Here is an 11,043-nt window from a genome sequence, read left to right on the forward strand (position 1 = left end):
ATCGCGTCGCTTATGAGGGTGAACGGAGCTGCAGGTACACTCCATTTCAGAACTTCACTCACATCCGATAATATAAACTCTCACAAGTCTCTTTTCTTTCACAACGACGTAGATATATTGACCAGTTGACCTTTACAGATTCTGTTCTCGCTTGGGCACATACTTTAAAACATCAATATACACTCCTGGAAATGGAAAAAAGAACACATTGACACCGGTGTGTCAGACCCACCATACTTGCTCCGGACACTGCGAGAGGGCTGTACAAGCAATGATCACACGCACGGCACAGCGGACACACCAGGAACCGCGGTGTTGGCCGTCGAATGGCGCTAGCTGCGCAGCATTTGTGCACCGCCGCTGTCAGTGTCAGCCAGTTTGCCGTGGCATACGGAGTTCCATCGCAGTCTTTAACACTGGTAGCATGCCGCGACAGCGTGGACGTGAACCGTATGTGCAGTTGACGGACTTTGAGCGAGGGCGTATAGTGGGCATGCGGGAGGCCGGGTGGACGTACCGCCGAATTGCTCAACACGTGGGGCGTGAGGTCTCCACAGTACATCGATGTTGTCGCCAGTGGTCGGCGGAAGGTGCACGTGCCCGTCGACCTGGGACCGGACCGCAGCGACGCACGGATGCACACCAAGACCGTAGGATCCTACGCAGTGCCGTAGGGGACCGCACCGCCACTTCCCAGCAAATTAGGGACACTGTTGCTCCTGGGGTATCGGCGAGGACCATTCGCAATCGTCTCCATGAAGCTGGGCTACGGTCCCACACACCGTTAGGCCGTCTTCCGCTCACGCCCCAACATCGTGCAGCCCGCCTCCAGTGGTGTCGTGACAGGCGTGAATGGAGGGTCGAATGGAGACGTGTCGTCTTCAGCGATGAGAGTCGCTTCTGCCTTGGTGCCAATGATGGTCGTATGCGTGTTTGGCGCCGTGCAGGTGAGCGCCACAATCAGGACTGCATACGACCGACGCACACAGGGCCAACACCCGGCATCATGGTGTGGGGAGCGATCTCCTACACTGGCCGTACACCACTGGTGATCGTCGAGGGGACACTGAATAGTGCACGGTACATCCAAACCGTCATCGAACCCATCGTTCTACCATTCCTAGACCGGCAAGGGAACTTGCTGTTCCAACAGGACAATGCACGTCTGCATGTATCCTGTGCCACCCAACGTGCTCTAGAAGGTGTAAGTCAACTACCCTGGCCAGCAAGATCTCCGGATCTGTCCCCCATTGAGCATGTTTGGGACTGGATGAAGTGTCGTCTCATGCGGTCTGCATGTCCAGCACGAACGCTGGTCCAACTGAGGCGCCAGGTGGAAATGGCATGGCAAGCCATTCCACAGGACTACATCCAGCATCTCTACGATCGTCTCCATGGGAGAATAGCAGCCTGCATTGCTGCGAAAGGTGGATATACACTGTACTAGTGCCGACATTGTGCATGCTCTGTTGCCTGTGTCTATGTGCCTGTGGTTCTGTCAGTGTGATCATGTGATGTATCTGACCCCAGGAATGTGTCAATAAAGTTTCCCCTTCCTGGGACAATGAATTCACGGTGTTCTTATTTCAATTTCCAGGAGTGTATTTTCATTATTTTCAGTGAAATATTTTTTTTTCCTTGTCAACAACAATATGTTTTACAAGTTATCGAAGGTTTTTTATATTTGTTATCGAGGGTCATCCAGCATAATGATGTATTTCTCCAGGATATTTGGAATATGTCGTTCGTGTAACCATTTAATGTAAATTGTTCTGCCTATACCATCAGCGTTATGTAACGAAATACTGAGAATTTTCTACCTCCTTCTCACCAGTAATTAAGGACACTGGACACGAATTTTCACGTATAACATTGTAGCAGATAGGGCGATTCCTTTGGGGGGTGTTTCCATTCAGCTTATTTAACGAACAAATACAGATATATGAAGTACAAGAACAAGCTCCGCTACTCACTGCATTTTCTGCTCCCTGGAGAGTGGTTCATTGACAGTTAGTTCCAGTACTTTCAATGGTAAAAATGCTTCAGTCGGATAATGTGTTGTGCCACGACATAAGTCTTCAAATCCCTTTTTGTGTAGCTATCATTTTTAATTCTCATTGTATTTTATTTTATTTGTAATGTAGACCCACCACGTGTTTTGTTATTACTATGTAAGTTGACACCCTGTAAATTTGATGGACTGTACTTTGTTCTTTCTGCTAAATAAATGCCGGGAGTTTTATGTTTACTGTTTTAGCTACGATGCACTCCCACTTGAGGATGGTTACACAGTTGAAACTGTACCGAAGTGGTGAATTCAAAATGGGAGCATAATTGAGTTTTACTCCACCAATGCGACAGGTTGTTGTCATTCGCAAAATTTATTTTGCTTGTTGGACCTATTACAACTAAGGAACTGTTTTCACAAGTGACCGGCATCTGCCAAGGCACTCGTTATTCACAACAATGATTATTCCAGGATGAATCATTCATTCAGCAGCAAAATGTGCACTTGATCTTAGTTTCGATACAGATCAAAACTATGCAGCATCTGGAACAGCACCTGCACCATTGTTTTTGTAGGCATTTTCCTACCAAGTGGAGCAATCCGGCATGGTAGCTGAAATACGTAGGTTTGACTGAGTGAAGCTGAGAAGGTAGATCACAGGTAATAGGGAATTTGAGCATGAACCTTTGACCAAGCCGATGAGACCTATTCAGGTTTTTCATCTAATAATTTCCCCACAACGAACATGGTACTGAGACAATAATTTGTCCAATTCAGTAGTCATAAATAAATGACAATATATATCCAGTCTGAAATTTTTCTGCGTTTTTCGCAGCAATAAAGAACACACACGACTTTACAAAAACGTTGAAAATAAGATAGGCGTGGTCATCGGGGAATTATAGAGGGTCTTTATTAAAATGCAGTGAACACCAGTTGCAGCACACAGTGAAATCTACGGGGAGAAGCACCCAGTATCTATCTTAGCTAACTCCTAAATAAATTACAAATGTCATACAGTGCGACCGACCTGCAGAGCTGCCTTGATGGATCAGAATGACGGAACACGCCAGGAAGAGGAGTTGGGAAGCTGCCGTTCGATCCATGATGTCCGGTGTGCAATCGCACGCGTCTCTCGGAGAATGGAGTCGAGTGTTTGCCAGAGCTCACTCAGTAGTCCCTGGCCCGATAAGATAACTGCCGTGGTCAGGCCAACCGCTATATCGTTGCCAGAGATCTCGACTGTCGGTGAACAAGGCGTTTATCTCTCATGGCAAGCGACAAGCGTTTCAGCGAACCTCTCTCGACCTGCACTTGCACAACAGTTATCACGAGGCGAAATCGGTTTCTTGTTGCCTCTGTTGCAACAGAGGAAAATTCTTAAGTGAATATGAGAACCAGTAAAGCCACAAATGTCCTCGGACCGCACCTCCGTTGCTGCCTTGATTTCTACCGTTGTGTCCCCTTGCTTGTTTTTCCTTGATATCGCCTGCCTGTATATATAGATACAACCAGGTGCATCTCAGCTGTGCTTTGCATACACGTTGTCTGAAAATAGGATGGCCAAGGAACGTTTCTGCGTTTTCTCCAGCGATGCCTCATTTATAAGGAAATGTACCTGTCTTGCTGTGCTCACGAACTGTGCATCAATGACGTTCTCATGTACACTCTGAGATAAAAAAAAAAAACACTCACCACGAAAGAACTATCCGAATGGGACGGAAATCAGTAGATGTGATATACGCTCTGGCCATTAAAATTGCTACACCACGGAGATGACGTGCTACAGACGCGAAATTTAACCGACAGGAAGACAATGCTGTGATATGCAAACGATTAGTTTTTCACAGCATTCACACAAGGTGGGCGCCGGTGGTGACACCTACAACGTACTGACATGGGGAGAGGTTCCAACCGACTTCTCGAACACAAACAGCAGTTGACCGGCGTTGCCTGGTGAAACGTTGTTGTGATGCCACGTGTAAGGAGGAGAAATGCGTACCATCACCTTTCCGATTTTGATAAAGGTCGGATTGTAGCCTATCGCGATTGCAGTTTATCGTATCGAGACATTGCTGCTCGCGTTGGTCGAGATCCAATGACTGTTAGCAGAATACCGAATCGGTGGGTTCAGGAGGGTAATACGGAACGCCGTGCTGGATCCCAACGGCCTCGTATCGCTAGCAGTCGAGATGACAAGCATCTTATCCGCATGGCTGTAGCGGATCGTGCATCCACGTCTCGATCACTGAGTCAACAGATGGAGACGTTTGCAAGACAACAACCATCCGCACGAACAGTTGGATGACGTTTGCAGCAGCATGGACTATCAGCTCGGAGACCATGGCTGCGGTTACCCTTGACGCTGCATCACAGACAGGAGCGCCTGCGATGGTGTACTCAACGACGAAGAATGGTAAAACGTAATTTTTTTCAGATGAATCCAGGTTCTGTTTACACCATCGTGATGGTCGCATCCGTGTTTGGCGACATCGCGGTGAACGCACATTGGAAACGTGTATTCGTCATCACCATACTGGCGTATTACCCGGCGTGATGGTATGGGCTGGCACTGGTTAGACGTCTCGGTCACCTATTGTTCGCATTGACGGCACTTAGAGCAGTGAAAGTTACATTTCAGATGTGTTACGACCCGTGGTTCTACCTTCCATTCGATCCCTGCGAAACCCTACATTTCAGTAGGATAATGCACGACAGCATGTTGCAGGTCCTGCACGGGCCATTCTGTATACAGAAAATGTTCGACTGCTGCACTGGCCAGCACATTCTCCAGATCTCTCACCAACTGAAACGTCTAGTCAATGGTGGCCGAGCAACTGACTCGTCACAATACGCCAGTCACTCCTCTTGATGAACTGTGGTATCTTGTTGAAGCTGCATGGGCAGCTGTACCTGTACACGTCATCCAAGCTCTGTTTGACTCAGTACCCAGGCGTAACAAGGCCGTTATTACGGCCAGAGGTGGTTGTACTGGGTACTGAGGTCTCAGGATCTATGCACCCTAATTGCGTGAAAATGTAATCAGTTGTCAGTTCTAGTATAATATATTTGTCCAACGAATACCCGTTTATCATCTGCATTTCTTCTTGGTGTAGCAATTTTAATGGCCAGTAGTGTTCATGTACAGCCTATAATCTCACTCAGTAGAATAGAATTGTTTTTAGTGATGAGTCTCGTTGCGAACTGAGCCTCAATGACCAGCGAAGATGCGTCTGGAGTCGCCCTGGACAGCGGACAGCGGAGAGACACCAACCTCACTTCTGCCAGCCATACGGCCCGACAACCAGGAGTGATTGTCTCGAATGCCATTTCATTTCATAGCAGAATCCCTTATATTATCACCCGCGGTACCCCTTCAGCACAGCTGTACGTCTACGACATCCTTCAGGGCAAGTCATCCTGCCTCACATTTCAGCAAGATAATGCCTGCCCGTATACGACGAGAGTTTCTACTTCTTGTCTTCGCGCGTGCCAAACCCTGCCCTGGCCAACAATGTCGCCGGATCCCTCCCTAGCTGAGAACTTTTGGAACATCATGGGCAGGGCCCTCCAACCATCTCGGAATTTCGACAATCTAACGCACCAGTTGGACACAATTTGGCACCATATCCGCCAGGAGGACATCCAACAATTCTATCAATCAATGCCAAACCGAATAACTGCTTGCGTAAGAGCCAGAGGTAGACCAACGTCTTATTGACTTGCTCAATTTGTGAAGCTATTTCACTTGAATAAATTAACAAATTTTTCTGAAATTATGATCATTCTTTTTACTGTACGTGTGCGTCACATTCACCGATTTACGTCCTATTCGGATAATTCCACGGTTAGTCGTTCGTTCTTTCTTTTTGTCTTAGAGTGTATTCAGCGCTGGTGCACTTCTCTGTTCATTGACTGTAAAGAAATTCAAACGGAATTTGTAATTATGTAATTTTGCAACGCCCAATTCGCTTATGGTTCATTTCTGCTCACTATTTCAATTATTCACTTGTCCAATGCTTGAGATTGCTGTCTCTCAAACACGTTGAGATTATTTCGTATTGCTCTACAAGTTATCCCTATCCTCCATTCCTCTCATTTCTATCATCCTATGTACAAAAGAAGTGTATTAGCCGTATACTTTTGTTTGAAGGTGATGTGTCAACATTCCCAACTCTGAACCCTTGTTTTACTTAAGAAACGCCGGCCGGAGTAGCCGTGCGGTTCTAGGCGCTGCAGTCTGGAACCAAGCGACCGCTACGGTCGCAAGTTCGAATCCTGTCTCGGGCATGGATGTGTGTGATGTCCTTAGGTTAGTTAGGTTTAATTAGTTCTAAGTTCTAGGCGACTGATGACCTCAGAAGCTAAGTCGCATAGTGCTCAGAGCCATTTTTGAACTTAAGAAACAAACTTATTTTGTATTGTTTATTGTTATTTTATACTTTTGCGCTTTTTTAGCAGTTCATAATTTTAATATTTTGTCTCTCGACATTTAATGCGCAGTCGCAGTTCCGTGATATCCATGCTATCTGCTGGTATGTAATGATAGCTTATCTACGTAATGGCGGATCGTTCCAGTAGAGTGCCAATGTTAGCAGAGTTACCACTGCCAGCGACCCGCCGTTACCACATAGATTACCATTATATACTAATAGGTGGCATTTTTGTTATGGCGCTGAGACAACCATGAAATGTCGAGAGGCCAATTTTTTACATGATCAACTGCTGAAACGAGTCCAAAAATATAAAATAAGGGTATTCCTTTTTATCAAAACTAAGATTCAAACTATAAGTGTGCAATGGTCATATTCGAACAAAGGTATACAAGCGATGATGTGAAGAGCAGGAATCGACGAAAGGGAGGAAATGTTAGTTGGTAAGAAATAATTTCCGCTTCTGTAAATAAGAGCCGACGATCACAAGCACTACACAACTGGCACGATATTTTGTATCAAGGATGTTTCTGATATACAAGCATACCTGTCTATCATTCTGAGAAAGATTGCACTTAATCTGGCGTATGAAACATGTGCTTATACGACATTCATAATGTTTTTTCGACAGATATTTTGACATCGGGACGTGCACGAAACCAGTAAATGACGCGTGCTTGGTGCCTAGTTAATCCTATTACGGACGCTCTCGTCGTATCTCAACTTCAGGCAAAAAATCTTTCTAATGTAAAAATGTAGTAGTTTTGGTCATCAACTCTGAGGGTCGTTTGATGGGAGTTTCTCAGTCTTGTCGCTTGCCGCTTGATTTCATTTTAGTTTCTTCGTCCCACAGCGACAATCTGCCGTACGCACTCATACCTAAACCTTTTGTTAATTTATTTCTTTGGCCTCCAGAGTGTATACTCTATTTAGCCACTTAAAAGCTATAGCTGCAAAGTACCATGAAGGCAATACAAAAACGCATATTTTCAGATACAAGAGCCCAATCTGTCACAATTTAGTCCACCATAAATTATTAACAAATAGATTTAGAAGTAAATTAGATAGTTTTGTCATTTCGCACCATTTCTGAAATTCCATCCTAAACAAGACATAATAACAAAATATGCGTACCACTAAAACCTTTCCCCTGTACTCTTAAGGAAATTAACAATTATAGTAACGAAAGAGAAGAAGAAGCAGATTGAGGAGACAGTGGTATGCCATCGTCAGCAGTGTTTGTAAAACGTCTAATCTTTCACAGTCAAAATTGCAACACCAAATCGATATGTGGTTTACATCAGCTATCGATTCAGAATCACAGTCACGTATAGGGGAACGGTAAATGTTGATTCGACTGAGAGAAAAGAGGCGTGGTTGAAGCGGAGTCGAATGATGGCGGAAATTGTTCATCGGTTCAAATGTACCCTCTATAGGATTTCAGGGATGTAACACTACACAATAATCACCTTTCGTTTGGTGGCACACGATACTCATCTCTTGACTTTTCGTTTTCCGCGACGCTTGACCTCACGTTGCGGTCTGTTTACGACAATTTCAGATGAAGGACAGTGCCTACAGGGGAATCTTGCCTCGCTAATACGTAACCTTCACGCTACAGCGGCTACCAGCGTCAGAATTCACCCACAGCAAATGGGTTGTCTGCCTCCTCCGCATACTGCGAACATATTCCAAAACCACTACCAGTATATAATCGTTGACTGTTTTATACAGTCTCTCGTGCTGAACCTTTTTAAGGATGTTTGGAGTCAAACATGAGTACATCTACATCTACATGGATACTCTGCAAATCACATTTAAGTGGCTAGCAGAGGGTTCATCGAAGCACCTTCACAATTCTCTGTTATTCCAATCTCGTATAGGGCGCGGAAAGAACGAACACCTATATTTTTCTATACGAGCTCTGATTTCTCTTATTTTTATCGTGGCGATTGTTTCTCCCTTTGTAGGTCGGTGTCAACAAAATATTTTCGCATTCGGACGAGAAAGTTGGTAATTGTAATTTCGTGAGAAGATTCCGTCGCAACGAAAAACGCCTTTCTTTTAATGATGTCCAGCCAAAATCCTGTATCATTTCGGTGACACTCTCTCATTTCTCGATAATACAAAACGTGCTGCCCTTCTTTGAACGTTTTCAATGTACTCCGTCAGTCCTGTCTGGTGAGGATCCCTCACCACGCAGCAGATTTCTAAAGGAGCACGGACAAGCGTAGTGTAGGCAGTGTCCTTAGCAGATCTGCTACATTTTCTAAGTGCCCTGCCAATAAAACACAGCTTTGGTTAGCCTTCCCCACAACATTTTCTACGTGTTCGTTCAAATTTAAGTTGTTCGTAATTGTAATTCCTAGATATTTAGTTGAATTTACGGCCTTTAAATCTGACTGATTTATCGTGTAACCGAAGTTTAACGAATTCCTTTTAGCACTCATGTGGATGACCTCACACTTTTTGTTATTTGGGGTCAACTGCCAATTTCGCACCATTCAGATATCTTTTCTAAATCGTTTTGCAATTTGTTTTGATCTTCTGATGACTTTATTAGTCGATGAACGACAGCGTCATCTGCAAACAACCTAAGACGACTGCTCAGATTGTCTCCCAGTTCGCTTATATAGATAAGGAACAGCAAAGGGTCTATAACACTACCTTGGAGAACGCCAGAAATCACTTCTGTTTTACTCGATGACTTTCCGTCAGTTACTACGAACTGCAAACTCTCTGACACGAAATCACAAATCCAGTCACATTACTGAGACGATATTCCATAAGTATGCAATTTCACGACAAGCCGCTTCTGTGGTACATTGTCAAAAGCCTTCCGGAAATCCAAAAATACGGAATCGATCTCGAATCCCTTGTCAAAAGCACTCAACACTTCATGCTAATAATGAGCTAGTTGTGTTTCACTAGAACGATGTTTTCTAAACCCATTCTGGCTGTGTGTCAATAGGCCGTACTAATTGTCTTGATGTCTGAGACGCGTTGTAGACAACGAAATATTCTTATGTGTTATCTTCATTTGTGTGATAGACTGCTTGAGTTATGAAGAAAAAGATTTTACCAAAGTCAGATGAAAGATACCTCAATCGAGACTATGACTTATATATGCGAAGAACGGATTTTATTGATTTTAAGAGCCCGTAGCGAAAAGAGTGCTGTTGACTTTTTAAGTGCGTCGGTTGTAATCAAGAAATGGAATTAATCTGTGGAGTGATGACAGAATTAAGGAACGTAAGCCTGCATAGATCTAAGGTATTGAGTAGGAAAAGTGGGTACATGGGCAGCAGGCGTGAATTACAAGGGAAGCAAGGTACAAGAGTTGGTCAAAAATATGGAAACACCGCGAGAAATGCGTGCTTCATCACAAACGCAAATGCTAGCCAAGTCTCAAGGTTGCGCTTCCGTATTTGACCACTAGCACCTGTGTATCCGCAATATGTTGCAAGCGTCAGGATGATCAGAACGATTTTCTGTATAGTTGTGAGTACATTATGTTGGAGCTAAATGAAATCGACCCTCTGCAAATTGTTGGTGTTTTTTTGGTGTGTGCTTCTGTAATCGCGGTAGCCGAAGCGTTTGCTGTTTGAAGAGGTGCCGTATCGAAGATTTGTACAGCACACAGGGAAAGCGGAAAAAACATCATGCGCTACGTCACAACCCGGACGAAAGTGTGCAGTGAGTGATCGTGACAGACGGACATTGAAGAGGAGTGTGGCGAAAAACAGCACAAAGGGAGTTCCACACGTCGGAAATTGCAGAGAGAGCTCAAAATCCAAAGTCACTCACCAGTGATGTAGTTGTTCGCAGCAGGAAACGTGCTAGATCTAAAAACTCCTCCCGAACAGGTCATGAAGGCTCAACGGTACCGACCGGCCGCCGCATCATCCTCACTGGATGTTGATGTGGAGGGGATGTGTTCAGCACACCGCTCTCCCGGCCGTATGTCAGTTTCCGAGACCGGAGCCGCTACTGCTCAATCAGGTAGCTCCTCAGTTTGCTTCACAAGGGCCGAGTGCACCCCGCTTGCCAACAGCGCTCGGCAGGCCAGATGGTCACCCATCCAAGTGCTAGTCCAGCCCGACAGCGATTAACTTCGGTAATCTGACGGGAACCGGTGTTACCGCTGCGGCAAGGCCGTTGGCCAAGAAACGTGCCGCCGAAGCCATAAAACGTGGACTTTGGAGCAATGGAAGAAAGTCATTTGGTCGGATGAGTCTAGTTTAACACTGTCTCCAACTTCTGGAGGAGTCGTCCCAAGACTGAAATATGACGAAGGATCGGTAATGATTTGGGCACCCCTATAGTGGTTACTCTGGAAGATTACATGACTGGCAAGGACTATGTAGCCATTTTGGCTGATCAAGTCCGTCCCATGGTATGATGTTTGTTCTCCAAAGGTGTTTCAGTGCTCCAGGATGAGAGGTCCCCTGTTCATACAGGTCGCCTCGTCCAGGACGGTTTTATGAGCTAGAGGATGAGTTGCCTAATCTCCCATGGCCACCACAATTGCCAGATATCAATATTATTGAGCCTTTATGGTCTACTTTGGAGAGGTGACTGAGTGATCGAACCACCTCCATA

General features: G+C 45.1%; 1 pseudogene; it reads right to left on the bottom strand.

Annotated features, from left to right (window-relative positions):
• Nucleotides 1-10,486: 10,486 nt before the first annotated feature.
• Nucleotides 10,487-10,604, bottom strand: LOC124778602 (annotated as a pseudogene).
• Nucleotides 10,605-11,043: the final 439 nt, after the last annotated feature.

This window comes from Schistocerca piceifrons, chromosome 2 (assembly GCF_021461385.2).
Source record: "Schistocerca piceifrons isolate TAMUIC-IGC-003096 chromosome 2, iqSchPice1.1, whole genome shotgun sequence".
Classification (NCBI taxonomy): domain Eukaryota; kingdom Metazoa; phylum Arthropoda; class Insecta; order Orthoptera; family Acrididae; genus Schistocerca; species Schistocerca piceifrons.